General features: G+C 42.0%; 1 protein-coding gene across 2 annotated transcripts in view; it reads right to left on the bottom strand.

The window, feature by feature from the left end:
• Nucleotides 1-14,071, bottom strand: part of CDH4 (cadherin 4) — a 459,703-nt gene that overhangs the window by 23,190 nt on the left and 422,442 nt on the right. The window lies entirely within an intron of this gene.

Genomic DNA, 14,071 nt, shown 5'->3' with positions numbered 1-14,071 from the left:
ATGTTATGAGCAACACGTCCCTTTCTCACTTCTGGTTTTCCTACTTTTTTATTTGAATATTTTTCCAAATCTCTCAAAGCCTAGTTTCACCTCTCAGCCCAAAGGAGAACAAACCCGCTATCACCCAGCCACTGCCCAAGTTTCAGCAAATGCTTGAAGTAAATGAACAAAATTTTTCTTGATATTCTTGTTTAGTTACAGCAATCAGAGAGTTAATTGTCAACAGCAGGTAAAAATGGCAGACTACAATGCGTGTTTTTTAGGATGACTATGTCCCTTTAACCTGAGGTATTTTGCCTCATTCAGATTTCAGTGATGGCATTTTATTGCTTCTTCAGTGATTTCACTTCATTTTCTTTCTTTCTTGCCTTTGATTTGATTTTGTCTCATTATTTAAAGTGTTTCTTGTGATTTTGCCACAGCCTTTCCTGATGCCTAATTCTCTCATTTACCACTGATTTTCATGGAGCACATCCCGTTCAGGCATATCCTGACGCATTAGCTGCATTCTTTTCTGCTTTCCAGTCCTTGATTTATCATACGGCTGATCGGGGATCCTGGCCTGTGAATACTTCCAGTGTTTGGGGCTCAAAAGCTGCCAAGAAGACACATTCCCAAATTTTCAACTGTCCTCATCTCTCAGCATTGCCTATTAGCAGCACTTGCAAATCAACGCTCTGATTGACATATGGCAAATTAAACACTGGGGAAACGATGGGAGCGGCTGGCTCTGAGTCTGCAACTGAAATCCTGGCCCCAAAATGCAGGAGCAGAGCACTTCTGAAAATCTGGCCTTTGGTGTGCACAAATGCCAGGTTATGTAAATGATAATAAATCATTCCTTTGTTAGCACAAGAGTCCCTCTCCACTCCTAACCCATGCCCACCCACCGGAGACTTTCAGTAATGTGCATTTATATTTAGTATATATTATTCCACCACTGACAGCAAAAATATTCAATCTGCCTTATATTAATGTAAATTTAAATTTGCCCTTTAGTGGTATCCTGAATGGCATTTTGCCCTCTTTGCTGTTATGCACCTGTCCTAAACAAGTTTTCATTAGTGAATGCAGATGGCATCTCTCTCCAGCCATGCTGAGTGGTGGGGAAGAACAGTGGGAAGCTGAGGAATAATTCTAGTTCCAGTACATGCTACAGCTCTTCTTTTCTCTTTATTTCCCATGATTTTTTACCCATTCTCTTGCTCAATTCGGAATCTCTGCAGCACACAGCTTAACCAGGGGAAATATCATATGGAAATTTATCAAAAGCCTCTTGAAAAATCCATTAGATTATGTCATATGTACACTCCTATTATCAACCTTGTCTGCTCAAAAGAACTCAAGGAGATTAGTTAAGCAGGATCGTCTCTTACTAAATCCACACTAGTTATCACCCATTACATTAAATTAAAGTTGTATGGCATGCCAGCAATGACAAGCTGATGAGCCCGCAGTCTCTTGATGGCTGCACTGCTAATGTCAACATATCATATTGTACTTTCAAGGCACTTAAACACTTTGTGAAACCATCTCAAGTCTTTGACCTAGGACCACAGTTTTTCTTCCGTTACTACCAGGCTTACGTCTTGCAGAACTAAACAGAATTAACCCAACAGGACCAAGCCATCTGTTGCATTTAAGACATTTAAGAGGGCCAGTCCTACAGGCTGCTGAACACCTTTAGCAGATCATAACCCAGGTGCTGCCAAAGAGTTTGGTTACATGGAAAAATCCCACACAATTGCCAACAGATTTTACAGCAGCTTCTGTAAAAGCCATCACAATATCCATTTTTGACCTGTAGCAATAAAGTTTGCTACAAGACACTTTAAAAACATGAGGTATATTAAAAATTATAAATACACAAGCACATCTCAATATAAAGCCTGGAGGAAGACTGCAACAGTCTACAAAGCTTTTTCATTAGGGTAAAAGCCACGATGTTTGGCATATACTGAGCAAACCAGGAGGTCATCCAGTTGTTGTTGATACCCTTTAGGTACAGCAAGGGAATGACCAGTCCTATGTAGCACCAAGGGTGGATATTGACTATTATGCTTATAAAGGCAAATATTTTTCTGATGAGAACAGTGTAGCTTCACTGGAATCAAAGGAGCCATACGAAGAACTTCTATTCAGGTTAAGAAGCAAATCTTGGAGAGATGCACCATGAAGAACAGAACAATTTCCATCAGCTACAGATCAGCAGCTACCGGGAATCCAAACCTGAGCCCGTCTGTCTTCCTTCTAACACTCCCCCGCTTTCATTATTATAAGTAAATGCTATAACATGTATTGTCCACAATTGTCTTTACCTTTAATAAAATTAAGTAATGACATTAAATTACATCTGCTAAAGGAAGGATGGCAGCTCAAAGCTACCCACACTTCTTTAATGTCATTCCCTCCCTATCCTGGAGTAATTTAGGATAATGAACAATGCCATCTTTCACTTTGCTGCTTTCCAGCATTCCCTGTGCTGTAAGTTCTCTTTCATAAGATTACAATTGATTTTCAAATAAAGAGAAGCGTATCTATCCAAACAAGGTAAAACAATGGGCAACAGAGGAGCTGCTGAAGTAAACATAAGATTGATAAAGCAGTGCTTGACCTATACTTGTAGCATTTATTCCTATTCCCCTGTATTTCATTTAGCTTCATTTTCAATTGTTGCATTTGAAGTCCTTAATTTCCAGAGTGCTTTTTTTAAAAAACCATTCACATGGATTTCTATGGCTGATTGTTACACACTTCGCTTCCCTTCTCAGATAAGGATTGTTCTGAAACTGGCATGTTCTTAACCCTTAAATTCTGTAGTGACTATTTTCTTCCCCTCCCGTAAAAGCCTGCGCTGGCAAAAGTCCTCTCATCCCTCTGGAGCTGGCCTGTCTGAAGTCGTGTCTTGCTGAAAAGGTAATAATTCACCCTGATTTTCAGGTTGCATCAGATTATACTAAAATTTGTTAATCCCACAGTTTGTCTTTTGTCTCACTCAGTACCTGACAGCATATGAACATGCAGACAAATACCACTCCGGAGGAGAAAGGGATTGATGTGGGGGGACAAATGATGAATCCACACAATGACTTGACTTTATGCAATAAATCTGGAGTCTGGGCGGTGAAGCCACGCACAGCAGAGTAAAACCAATTAGCTCGCTGCAGCCACTCCTAGGGAGGTGTGGAATTGAGATGGATGAATACAAAGATAATTATTCAGGCTTCCATCTAAAAGGAGTTCCTTTTTCCAACGTTCTTTCTTTTTTTCTAGCTGGTTTTGCTAAAAAGCTGTGAAAGCAATGGCTTGTTCGCCTGAATGTCTGCATGAAAGATTTTTGTGTTGTCTCCAAGATTTGCTAATGATGATGCAATATTTGTTACAGGCAGAAGTAGTTTATGACAGCTGAATTGCCTAGAGAAATAGGGTATTTTATGACCTATAGCTATGGATTAACGTAGAAGAACAAGGGCATCTCAGTCCCCTTATTAGACTGAGCCCTTCCCCTGACAGCTATGAGTGCTGCAAAGTGCTGCGTCTTCTCTCGAGGTCCCCTAGGTCAAGAGAAGCTGAAATGAGAGAGCGAATGAGTGCCCGTGTGCGCGTGGCCTGGGGTGTCCCACCTCTGGCTACCTTCTGCTGCCAGGCCACCCCGTTAGCAGCAAGCTCTGGATACGACACGACGCGCAGCTGGGGAACCCGGCACGCAGAGGGCTGCTGTGTGAGCCTGAACACCAACCCCCAGCTCCCCCACGCTTGTACTCCCGAGCAAGTGCTGGCACGCGAGCCAACTGTTTACCTTTTCTGCACAATATTTAACAAAGACGTATAATAGCAGGCAAATTAACAAATAACTGTGGTTTGGTTGTAGCAATCTGTGAGAAATGGGAAAAAAAAAAGATGAAAATCTCCTAATAAATCATTAATCGTGGTGTGCCCGCCCAGCTGCAGCACAGAAACAAGCAAATGCCATCCTAATTGATTACTTCTTATTCCATCTTTATAGGCCTGCATTTTTTTATCGTGGGGGTTGAATAAGCCCAGAGGTGTAAAAAACCTCTAGATTGTATTCTGTGTACCTGCCAACTTGGTATTTAGATCAATAATCTTTTTTTTCTTTCCCCCCACTCTTACTACCAGCAATTTAGCTTTTCTTCCTAGCAGCCTAATTGCTGTTTTCTTAATCCTTAATATCAATTCTCTGACCTTTAATTTCCAATATCGTTTGCTGCACGGATGACTGTACTAGCTTTGCAAGTTATCCTACCCCTTCTGTGCTGTACGGGTCAGACTTGGCTATCAGCTTCTGTGACAGTCAAACAGTGACCTCCAAGTTCTCGCTCCACCGTTGCCATTGTGCAGCAGAGATGACAAGCTCACCCGAATTCCCACAAAATCTCCATAAATCAGCCATATTTTGCAAATCAGATTTTGAGATACTCGTTTCTTAATTATATTTTATTAAAGAACTATTCAGTTCGGTGGGGTCCCAAATGACGACCACCTTCTAAGTACCCACATCCTCGCTTTTTCCTGAGGCCGCCCACCGCACCCCTGCTCTGCTTTACGCCATCCAGCAACCCCTACGCAAGCCCCTTTGCTGTTGGTTTTTCAGGCTTCTGCCCACAACATCCCCTGCACTGCAGCATCCCTGCTTCAACTTCACGTTCGCTTGGATCTACTCCACAGTCCAGCCACGTCCGCATATCATACTTCAGACTAGTCATATGCCATGTGGCAAATGCCTCCCAAAACGTTATCTATAAAGCCCAATGCACTCTTGCCAGCTCACAGTTTTGCTCCGCTGGTACGAGGCCCAGCTGTCACGGTGCTCATTCAGAAATGAATTGCTCGGGCTGCAGGCACCGGCTCGTCGCAGTCGGGCAGGAGTCAGCCTTGCCCAGCCGAGCGGAGGGAAGTGCATGACAATTACCTCACCAACTTTTAAAGGATGCTTTGGAAGTTCTGCCTTTATCTTCAGCGGTTTGTGCCATTAAAAGGCCTCACCTGTCTGCAAAGGAGCTCTCGCAGCTCTGCGCATGGTGTGGTGGAGCCAGACCATCCGCTGGTTTATTGGGAGCTTCGACAAGGAATGATGAGAGACGTTCAGTGGGGTCTCAACGTGCTGGTTTCACTTCTGCTGGATGATTTTGAAAAACAAAAGCAAGACCTAGACTTTTACACTTTTGAAGCTGATCCTATGATGGGGTGCACACAACCTCCATTGTGTTCCTGCAGCTGACAGCAGCCATTGACCTCACGCTTTGTCTTTACTGGTGTTATTTTTTCAAAATAGCAAGTAACGTCTAGTATTGAATTACAAGATTTACTCTTTGAATATGAAGACGAAGCGGGAACAGAGGAAAAGAAAATAATACTCTTTCTTTCAGAAGCAACAGAAGAACACCCTCTCATTTCAGACTCTCTGGTGTGAGGAATGTGCAGGTCTCGCTTTCACCTTGGTTCAAAGACTCTTGGAGTACTTGCCAAGAGTTCAGAGACAACAGCACTTAATAGTAAAAGGATATTAGAAAAAAAAGGAGTTTGCATGTCTGACAATGAGCACTATTTTTTTTCCGTTATCCGGTGTCACGTTCTTGCAAAAGTATGAAAAGATGCCACAGAAATGACGCCACGAGACACTATCCTGCTGCAAGATAACCATTTCCAGATAAATATATCTTATGAAACGAAGTTTGAAGTTTGCATAGAAATTTAGATATTTTATAAAAATGCATTACAACACAAAGGAGCTTTTTACAACATTCACATGAAAGGTTTGAAGAGATTAAAATTATGTCCTTGGAAAGGCATATAGCCTTGTCAAGAAAAAAATAATTCTACATTAACCCCGTGTAGGAAAGTTGTACTTTATCTGTATTTCAAAGGCTATAAAGCACCACTTTAATCAACCTACTTGACTTTGGAGACTTGCACGTCTCACTGAAACTCATGAAATCTGGCATAGTGTGGTTTCCAGAACACAAAAGCCTTTAAGCTGTAACCCGGCACTCTTGTACATTCAAATCCTGATACTATCTCCTTGTTAGGAAGTAAAATTGTGAATTTATCCAAAATGGGATCTCATCTTGTCTAAATGATGAAGCCTTTGCAACAGTGACCTTTAACAATGGTTATACTCAACAACAAAAGATTTTATGTCAGGAGCCGGTGGAAACAGTATATGTTAAAATTCTGATCTGATAGCACAGCCTTTTATTTTCCAGTTTTAGACAAGAATCCTTTGAACATTTCATTTGCTCTCTTGTCTAACATACCTTTGTTTCTTGCCTACAGAATGAACAGCAGGAAAAGGTAGCTGATACCTTTCTGCAGACTACTTGATTGTCAGGTGTAATTAGCAATGCTATCTTTTAAATAGAGGCATAGATTTTAAAACAGCTGGAACTGCCTACAAAGCCTCATTCTTAAAAAAAAAATTATATACATGCATTTATATAATAAAACATTTTTGCACAGATACATCATCGCTTTACAGTGGTTGACAGCCCTGTGCTTCCTTTCGGCTGCAGAACTAAAGGCTAAGGGACTTGCCTATGTCTCCCGAGGTCGCTGCAGAACCGGGCTGGAGCCGTATCCCACCCTCTGCCGCCCGGGTTCGGGCAGGACTCTGAGACCATAATTAATTCATATGTTACTTGGTAAATCCGTTAGGTCAGCCTGGATTAGTCTATCGATCTCCTCAGTGCACTGCCACGTAGCCCCGTGATCCCTGCCGAGCCACCAGGATGGAAAATCTCCCAGACGGGAAGGCTGGCAGAGAACCAAGCGCTGAGGATGAGCTCGATCACCAGCACGGTTCTTCCCCAGGCTCTGCACCGCGTTGGCTTCAACCGAGGAACCTGAACAGGTTTGTACGGCTGGGGAAAAACAGGCCAAAAGACCAACCAGTTGTGAAGCTTCACTGTCTCGAAGGCCAACGGCAGTCCGATACATCGGCCTTCCTGAAGTGCCGAAGCAGCGCTGGCGTCCTGCATCTCAGCCAGCATGGCAGGAGAGCTTTCCAATGTGCAGACTGCGTTGCTGGCCCTTACTCTCCAAAAAACCCATCTTCCTTAAAAGAAGGTGAAATTCATTCATTTGTTGGAACATCAAGCCTCAAATTTCTTTCTCTTTCTTCAAACTACAAAGTAGCAAATCACTGCACTGTTTTGAACAAAACTTTTAAAACCTATTTTTCCTGATTTACAGATAAACCAGGCTGACAAAAATTGTGTGACAGAATTCAGCTCCTAAGCAAGAAAAACGTACTGCAGAGGTCTGAATCTGTATTTTTTGGTGAAATGTGCATAGAAGAGGATGTTTCAATTCAGGCACCTGTAATAAAGTTTCATAAAGAAGGACCTTAAGCTGATAAGTCTGGTTTAGGATTTTCTTATTAACTGCCCACTCCTCATAATGAGTTTTTAATTTAATTTTTTCAGATTTTAAGGCATATAAAAGCTGCTCATGTGCCTTTGGGATCTAAAGACGGATATTTGGGAAAGGGAGAATTTTAAGAGTACCGCAACTGCATTTTTTATGTACACTATAATCCCCATATCGAGACTTTTAACAAGTTTCCTGTGTAGCACAGCTCAGCTGGTCTGCCTGCTGACTCCAGCTCAGACCTCCTCTGCACTGCAATTGAAATCTCTGTTGTTTCCAGATTAGTCTCAGAATTAGCACACATGGGGATTTTTTTGTTTGTTTTTAAATGACTAAATTCGAACATCACAATCAGATGCTGGAAAACCCACAAGATCTGGTCATAAACAGGGCTCCTGACTGGACAGAGCATCCTCGTAGGAGAAAGGCACCGAATGTTGTTTTATTCTATAACTGCTGCTGCTGCTGTGGTTTAGAGATACGATTTTCTGAGTTGGTGCCATGATGGCCAATTTTTTCTGTCCTTCCTGCTGCACAAAAAGTAACGGCAATGCCTGTCGGTGGGGTAAGAGCTTCCACCCTCAGGGAGATTTGTGTGCCCTGACCTGCTCCCCTGTGCTGTGGTTTTGACAGGAAGGGAATCAGGAGTGGGGGACGTGTCTCCACGTGCAGGGGTTGCTGAAGAGCCCCTCCAGTCTGCAGACAAACCCAGACAGTTCGGCTGCAGCACTGCCCCGAAGCAAGCAGAGGAAACCTGCCTTTCCGAGCTCACCTTTGGATGGAGTCCCTAAAGTCACAGAAGAGTTTGGGTTGGAAGGGACATTTAAAGATCATCTAGTCCAACCCCTTGCAACAGGCAAGGACATCTTCAATTAGAGCAAAATCTGCCATTACAGAAAAATGCAGGCCTGCCCGCTTACAGTAATTCAGAGCACAGTATGAAGACCAAATTAAACACTGTGTAATTCATCAGACTTTCCATGAGCAAGAGGCTTCTTGCTGTAATTCTATTTACAAGAGGAAAGTCAGAGCGATGTAGCAGGGAGAAATGGGAGGATATTGGGTCAAAGAAAACAGGGAGTCACTATATATTTGCAAATTTAGGAAGGAAAACATTATTTTCTGTTATTTTTTGGCAATTAAAACCTGTTATTGCACTAAGCTGAACAACTCTACCATGCTCAGAAAACCTATCTGAAACCTTTTAACCATCTTCTCCGATTTTTAACTCTGGCTGTTCTCTGTGTTCTGACCCTTTCTTCTACAATTGGGAAGCATTAAGACATCCTGGACAGTTAGAAACATTTGATAAGAGAAAACTCACAGCACTACCAAATCCTTTGCTAAATCTCCTCCCCCCTCCCCCCAGCATGTCACTAAAGATTTCATAAGTGAAATGTGCTTAATGAAATTCCAGATATATATCCTCTTAAAATGACATCCCTTGGAAGCAACTGTTTTTAAGGCAACAGAATATTGAAGAATTAAAAAACCTGCCGACCCAAGGAAGTTAGCCAACTTCAGAAGGGGATTTATTTCAGTGCCTTGCAATAATGGAGTTACAAAATGTATTTAAATTTCTCAGCCTCGCATCACTGCCTGAGATGCTGTGTACTTTAAAGATAATGAAATAATCCACTACAAATGGGTATCTGCCTGGGACATCTGGCAGACGTGGAGATGTACCTGCCAGGGCTGCGTGGACGTCCTGCCTAACCAGGGACTTCATGGATGGTGCTGGGTGTCTACATTCAGGCAACAGAATTGGGCCCTCCAAAGACAGGTCTGGGCTAAGGAGGAGAATTAGGATATTTAACATATATCCAAAAGCAGAAAGAGGCACACAATCTTGAAGAAATCATTCAAATTTGGGAGAAACGCTACAGGTAGATAAACATTAGACAAGAAATGCTGGTGTGGGTAGATATGCGAGATACAGGAGCATTAATGTTCAATTTCTCCTTGAAATTTTAGCTTGACTGACACACCAGAGATTATGGGAATGGTGTCTAATCCACACACACCTATCAGGTGGTGGAGACCACGATGATTTCCACCACTGCAGGGCGTGAGCAGCATCATGGGCTCCACCTCCCGTGCAGTGCTGTAGCTCTAGTTGGCTGAGATTGCACTCTCTAGCATCGAGAGAGGAGGTTATATTATTATATTAGTCTTGATTTTACACCAAGCAGTACATGAGTCCAATCTGAGAGAGACCAATAGAGCATTTTTTTATATTCCTTTTTTTTTTTTTTTTGGTGTCAGACAATTGAAATCTGTAATGAAACTATCATTCCCATTTTTTAAATCACTGGTCTTTGGCAATTTTAAACTCCAAGATCTGAAAAATTCATTACTACTAACTTCCATCAAGGGTGTTCCCGAAACCAAAATTACTTAATCAACTCAATTTAGCTTCTTGTGTAGACCTAATTCAGAAAAACTTTATCTTCTTGAATTGTTATTGCAATTAATTTCCCCCCCTTCTTTTTCTGCAGCAGATGACATTTCAGTAATTAGATATTTTATAAAAATGAGTTATTCATTCAGGGTAGCTTCACTTTTATATTTGATTAATCATATTACCACTGAGGTCTGGGTTTTGTCTCCAGGGAAAGTTTAATGACCTCATTTTAATCCTTCTTTTAACCACCAGGCAGGTATCAATGAAGAGAAATAAAATTATTTCTTTTTTTTTCTCTTTCTCTATTTTTTTTTTTTTTTTTTTTTTTTTCCCAATCTCAAGACTACATTTGATATTTTTTCTGTGTGACTGACCCATTTACAAGGAGGAATCTAGCTGATTCCAATCAGGTTCAGGACAGAATCAGGCTAAACAGAGCCTTGAACTGTGTCTTCATAACTAATGCTCAGTGTAATGGAGAGGAACCAGAACTGTTTCACCACACAGCAGTTGGTTTAAAGCACTGTACATGATTAATGTGGTGATAATTTGAAAATGAATGTACTGAAAGGAAATAAACAAAACAAAAGCTACTGTAAATTTAGGTTTTGATTAATGGCATCTATTAGTAGGAGACTTCTATCAAGGAGACCACATTTTTCTATATTAATGCATATATACCCACACAATGTAATGGAATAATTCATATAAACCACAATTTATCCGGGAGTAGAGACTTGGATATTATTGATGACTGTTTGCATTATATCAGTACCTATCTATGCTTTGAATCTAGCTATATGCAAACCTATATTTGCATAGTTGTACATATACATCTTTGTATCTATCTATCACTCTTGCAGACCACACTAAGTAGTCTCGAAGATATTTCATCCTTTCTGTCATATGCTACACTGGTGTAAAGACTAACAGAAATCACAGAAGGGGCTGATGCTCTTTTCATTAAGACTTGAGGAGTTATGGTTTTCTCATAAACGGAGAAGTATCTTTCATTTTAGATGAAAGAGGTGATAACATAAAGAACAAAAGTTGAGTATCCACAAGAGAGTATGAAGCGTGTCTTGTTTTCCACAGCATTGCATTGAAAGGGCCTCCAGATGCTGTGCCTGGGAGGAGCCACACTGTGCCCTGAATTGGGGATCTCACTCATTCCCCATCTGTCAGAATCAAACCTGTGTAGTCATCACATCTCCTAAGCTCTGCTGGACAAGCTTTGCATTTAGGCAGGGATCCATCTCCAAAGGTCAGTTTGATTCAAAAGGCAGGTCAAGATGTAAATAATTTCCACCAAGACGTAAAGACTTTCCTCACCATGGCTAACCCGCCTATCTGCAGCAGCAAAGCCCCTGGCATTAGTGTGGTGAGTTCTGGGCAAGGCTGAGATGAGAAAGAACATTGTTTCTGCTTGTGCTTTCTCTGTTTGTTAACTCTACCCTTGACCTAACATCCTTAGTCTAATTCCTTGTTCATGACACAGGTTTTCATCAGGATCTGCAATGAGAGGCAGACAGCCCATTTCAATTTATAAAAGAGTTCTTATTTAGGAAAACTAAACTGATTTGTAGTTTTTAAGACTTTACCGACTATATATTTAATTGAATTGGGTAGATGCTCATGTACCCAGCTACTACTGGGCATGTTTGATTCCCCTGAATATAATAATTTATTTCAGTTAGACGATGACAGCTCTATAACAGCCCAAGCTTCACTGCATAGTTCAGCTGAGCTTCGTTTTGATTGGAAAATTGCAAGCAAACACAGTCACCTGGGATTTTCCATGAAAGCACAATCGATTTTTAACGATAAAGCCTGTCTGCAGGACTATACAGAACTTCTGGGTTTGTTTTCAGCTGTAAAACAACCCAGTCCTGTATATTTTCTCACCACGATATTAGGTCTTTCCCCTTGCCAGCTCTGACCTGTGCTGTTCCTCTTGATTTCTGCCTCTTGTGACAACTGCCTCTAAACGATGCCACAGGCACAATTTTGATGATTTTAAAATACTGGAGCATCCAGGCTAATATATGTTCAAATGTCACTGTAGACTTTCTGAATGGCATAGGTGTAATGATGGCGACTGCGAGATCTGAACGGGCAACCACCTACGCAGCTTTAGTCTATACGCTGGGAAGTTTGGTACATGGTGCTCAAGATTTAAGCACTTGATCTTTTTCAGATCTGGACATGTGCCCAGGTACTGAAGAGATAGTTAGCTACTCACTTCCACTGTTTTTTACCGGATCAGTGTGGTAAGATCTCTTTTTAGGAAGCCCTTGGTAGGCATCCTGGTCCATTTTTCTGCCTGCAGGAAATCCCACTGAAATTCCATTCCTGCTGGGCTCTCCCTTCACAGCGTAAGATTAATTTGTAAAACATGAGCATGCATGTAAAAGGGATTTCTCATAATGCTCACATGCACGGAATGCTTCCAGATGCATCTGGCTATAAATGTGCTTAGGAAACCTCAAACTGCTGGCAGGCTGACTTGGTTTCCGATTTTGGTTTCCTACCACCATTAAATATCATTTCTCCAAACTAGACCTATTTATGTCTTTGCATCACAGTCATTTGGAAGTCAGTATCTTTCAGCGTGAAGGAAAAGCTGAGGGTTTTCTCTGCTACTTTGCTATTTTTGAACTCACCGCTAAAAACAGAGCTCAGCAGGATTCAACTCGGGGGGGGTGGAGACCAGGTGAAGCATTCACCTCAAGCTTTGCTACTCGCTAAGAGGTCACATTTTTACAGCTCACACCAGCTATTTCTGCAGCTCTGGACAGTGTTGCTCTTGCATTGGTTGATGCACAGCTATATTTTTGTCCTCAAACGGCATTAACACGAGAACAAATGCACACAGAACAAGGGAGAAAATTCTGGCTTACATTTGTTTGCTTTTCCAGAATTTTGGCAAGTTCACAGAGCGGGAGGACTATGTGAGCACTATGCCATGGCTGTGAAAAAGGCAAATTTGATCCTAGCAAACATTAGTGCTCTTGTTCAAGACACTGAAAAAAAATCTCATCTGGATTACTATATACAAATTGGGTCAGAAGAAAGAAATCTGAGCAGAGCCTGGAGCACAGTAGGGTTAGCAAGATAACCAGGGGAATGGAAAGCTGTAACGTAAAAAGGGGTTGGAGGAGCTTGGCTTGTTTAGCTTCACAAAATGATATATCAGGGTGGAGACAGGAGACAAAATGGGAAGAAAACATCAAAAACCGGAAAAGGAAGATCTACTTAGGGTAAAGGACAATGCTAGCATGGCAGTGATGCACAGACAGCCTGCTTCACTTTCCAATTTCAAAGCACTCCTCAAAGTGGGCTCATTAGCGTTCTCCATAGCACTCGGAGGAACCAGAACACCCGCACAGACAAAGGTCAGACATTTTTGGCAGTGCAGTGCCAAAACCAAAAAGCCCTTTTAACTCGGGTCTCTCTCCATGTCCCTTTGCTCATGAAGCGCTGAGCTCGTCACTCTGCAGATGTCGTTGCTGACTGATTCAGCCCGGTACGAGCCAGGTTAGTAACTCAGCGTTACTGGAGCAGCCAGAGGTAAGTCTGATCTGACACTACTAATTAGGTATCCCCTTTAAAAACTGGAAAGAACTGCTTTTTCCTATGTACTTGCAACAGGTAGTCGCTCCTCCACCGATTAGCCAAAACCACTTTGTAACTAGATGAACTTTATCCAGCGACACACCCCCTTCTGCCAGAACACCGGCATCTCTGTATGCCTGGGGTTATTCTGCACCCGCTGCGCTGCTCTGCGTTCACAGCCAGCCTTTGGCCAAGCTGCCTTTCCCAGGCCAGCAAGAGTCACCACTGCCCTGGCACAGGGAGCTGGCAAGCGCCCAGCCATGCCTGATGGTCCGGTCCTAAACCTTTAGAGCTGGTCCTAATGGGAGGCAGTGCCAAGATTAGCCAGCGAGGCAGTGCGGTGGGGAAGGGGATGTGGTCTTAGAGCTGCTTCTTTAAAACATGCTCCACTGGATTCAGCCTCGGAAGAGGAGATTGTCAAAGCAGTGCCAAAGGGCAAATTTTAAAGTAGCTTTAAATAAGACCTCCTAAGGCTCAGGAGCTTAAAGAACTTGAATAGCCCAGGGTTTTTTTTTTTTCTTTTTATTTTATTTTATTATTATTTTTTTTTTTAAAGGAGAGGTTGATTGCCAGGCAGGTTTTCCCAAGAATCCACAAGCTCAACTAATCATGAGCACTTCAGCCCTGTGAAATAATATTTCCCTTACACGGGCTACTATAAAA

The sequence above is a fragment of the Leptosomus discolor genome, chromosome 17, assembly GCF_034619465.1.
Source record: "Leptosomus discolor isolate bLepDis1 chromosome 17, bLepDis1.hap2, whole genome shotgun sequence".
NCBI classification, from domain to species: Eukaryota; Metazoa; Chordata; class Aves; order Leptosomiformes; family Leptosomidae; genus Leptosomus; species Leptosomus discolor.
The sequence above is the reverse complement of the archived record's forward strand: the minus strand, read 5'-3'. Positions and strand labels throughout refer to the sequence as shown.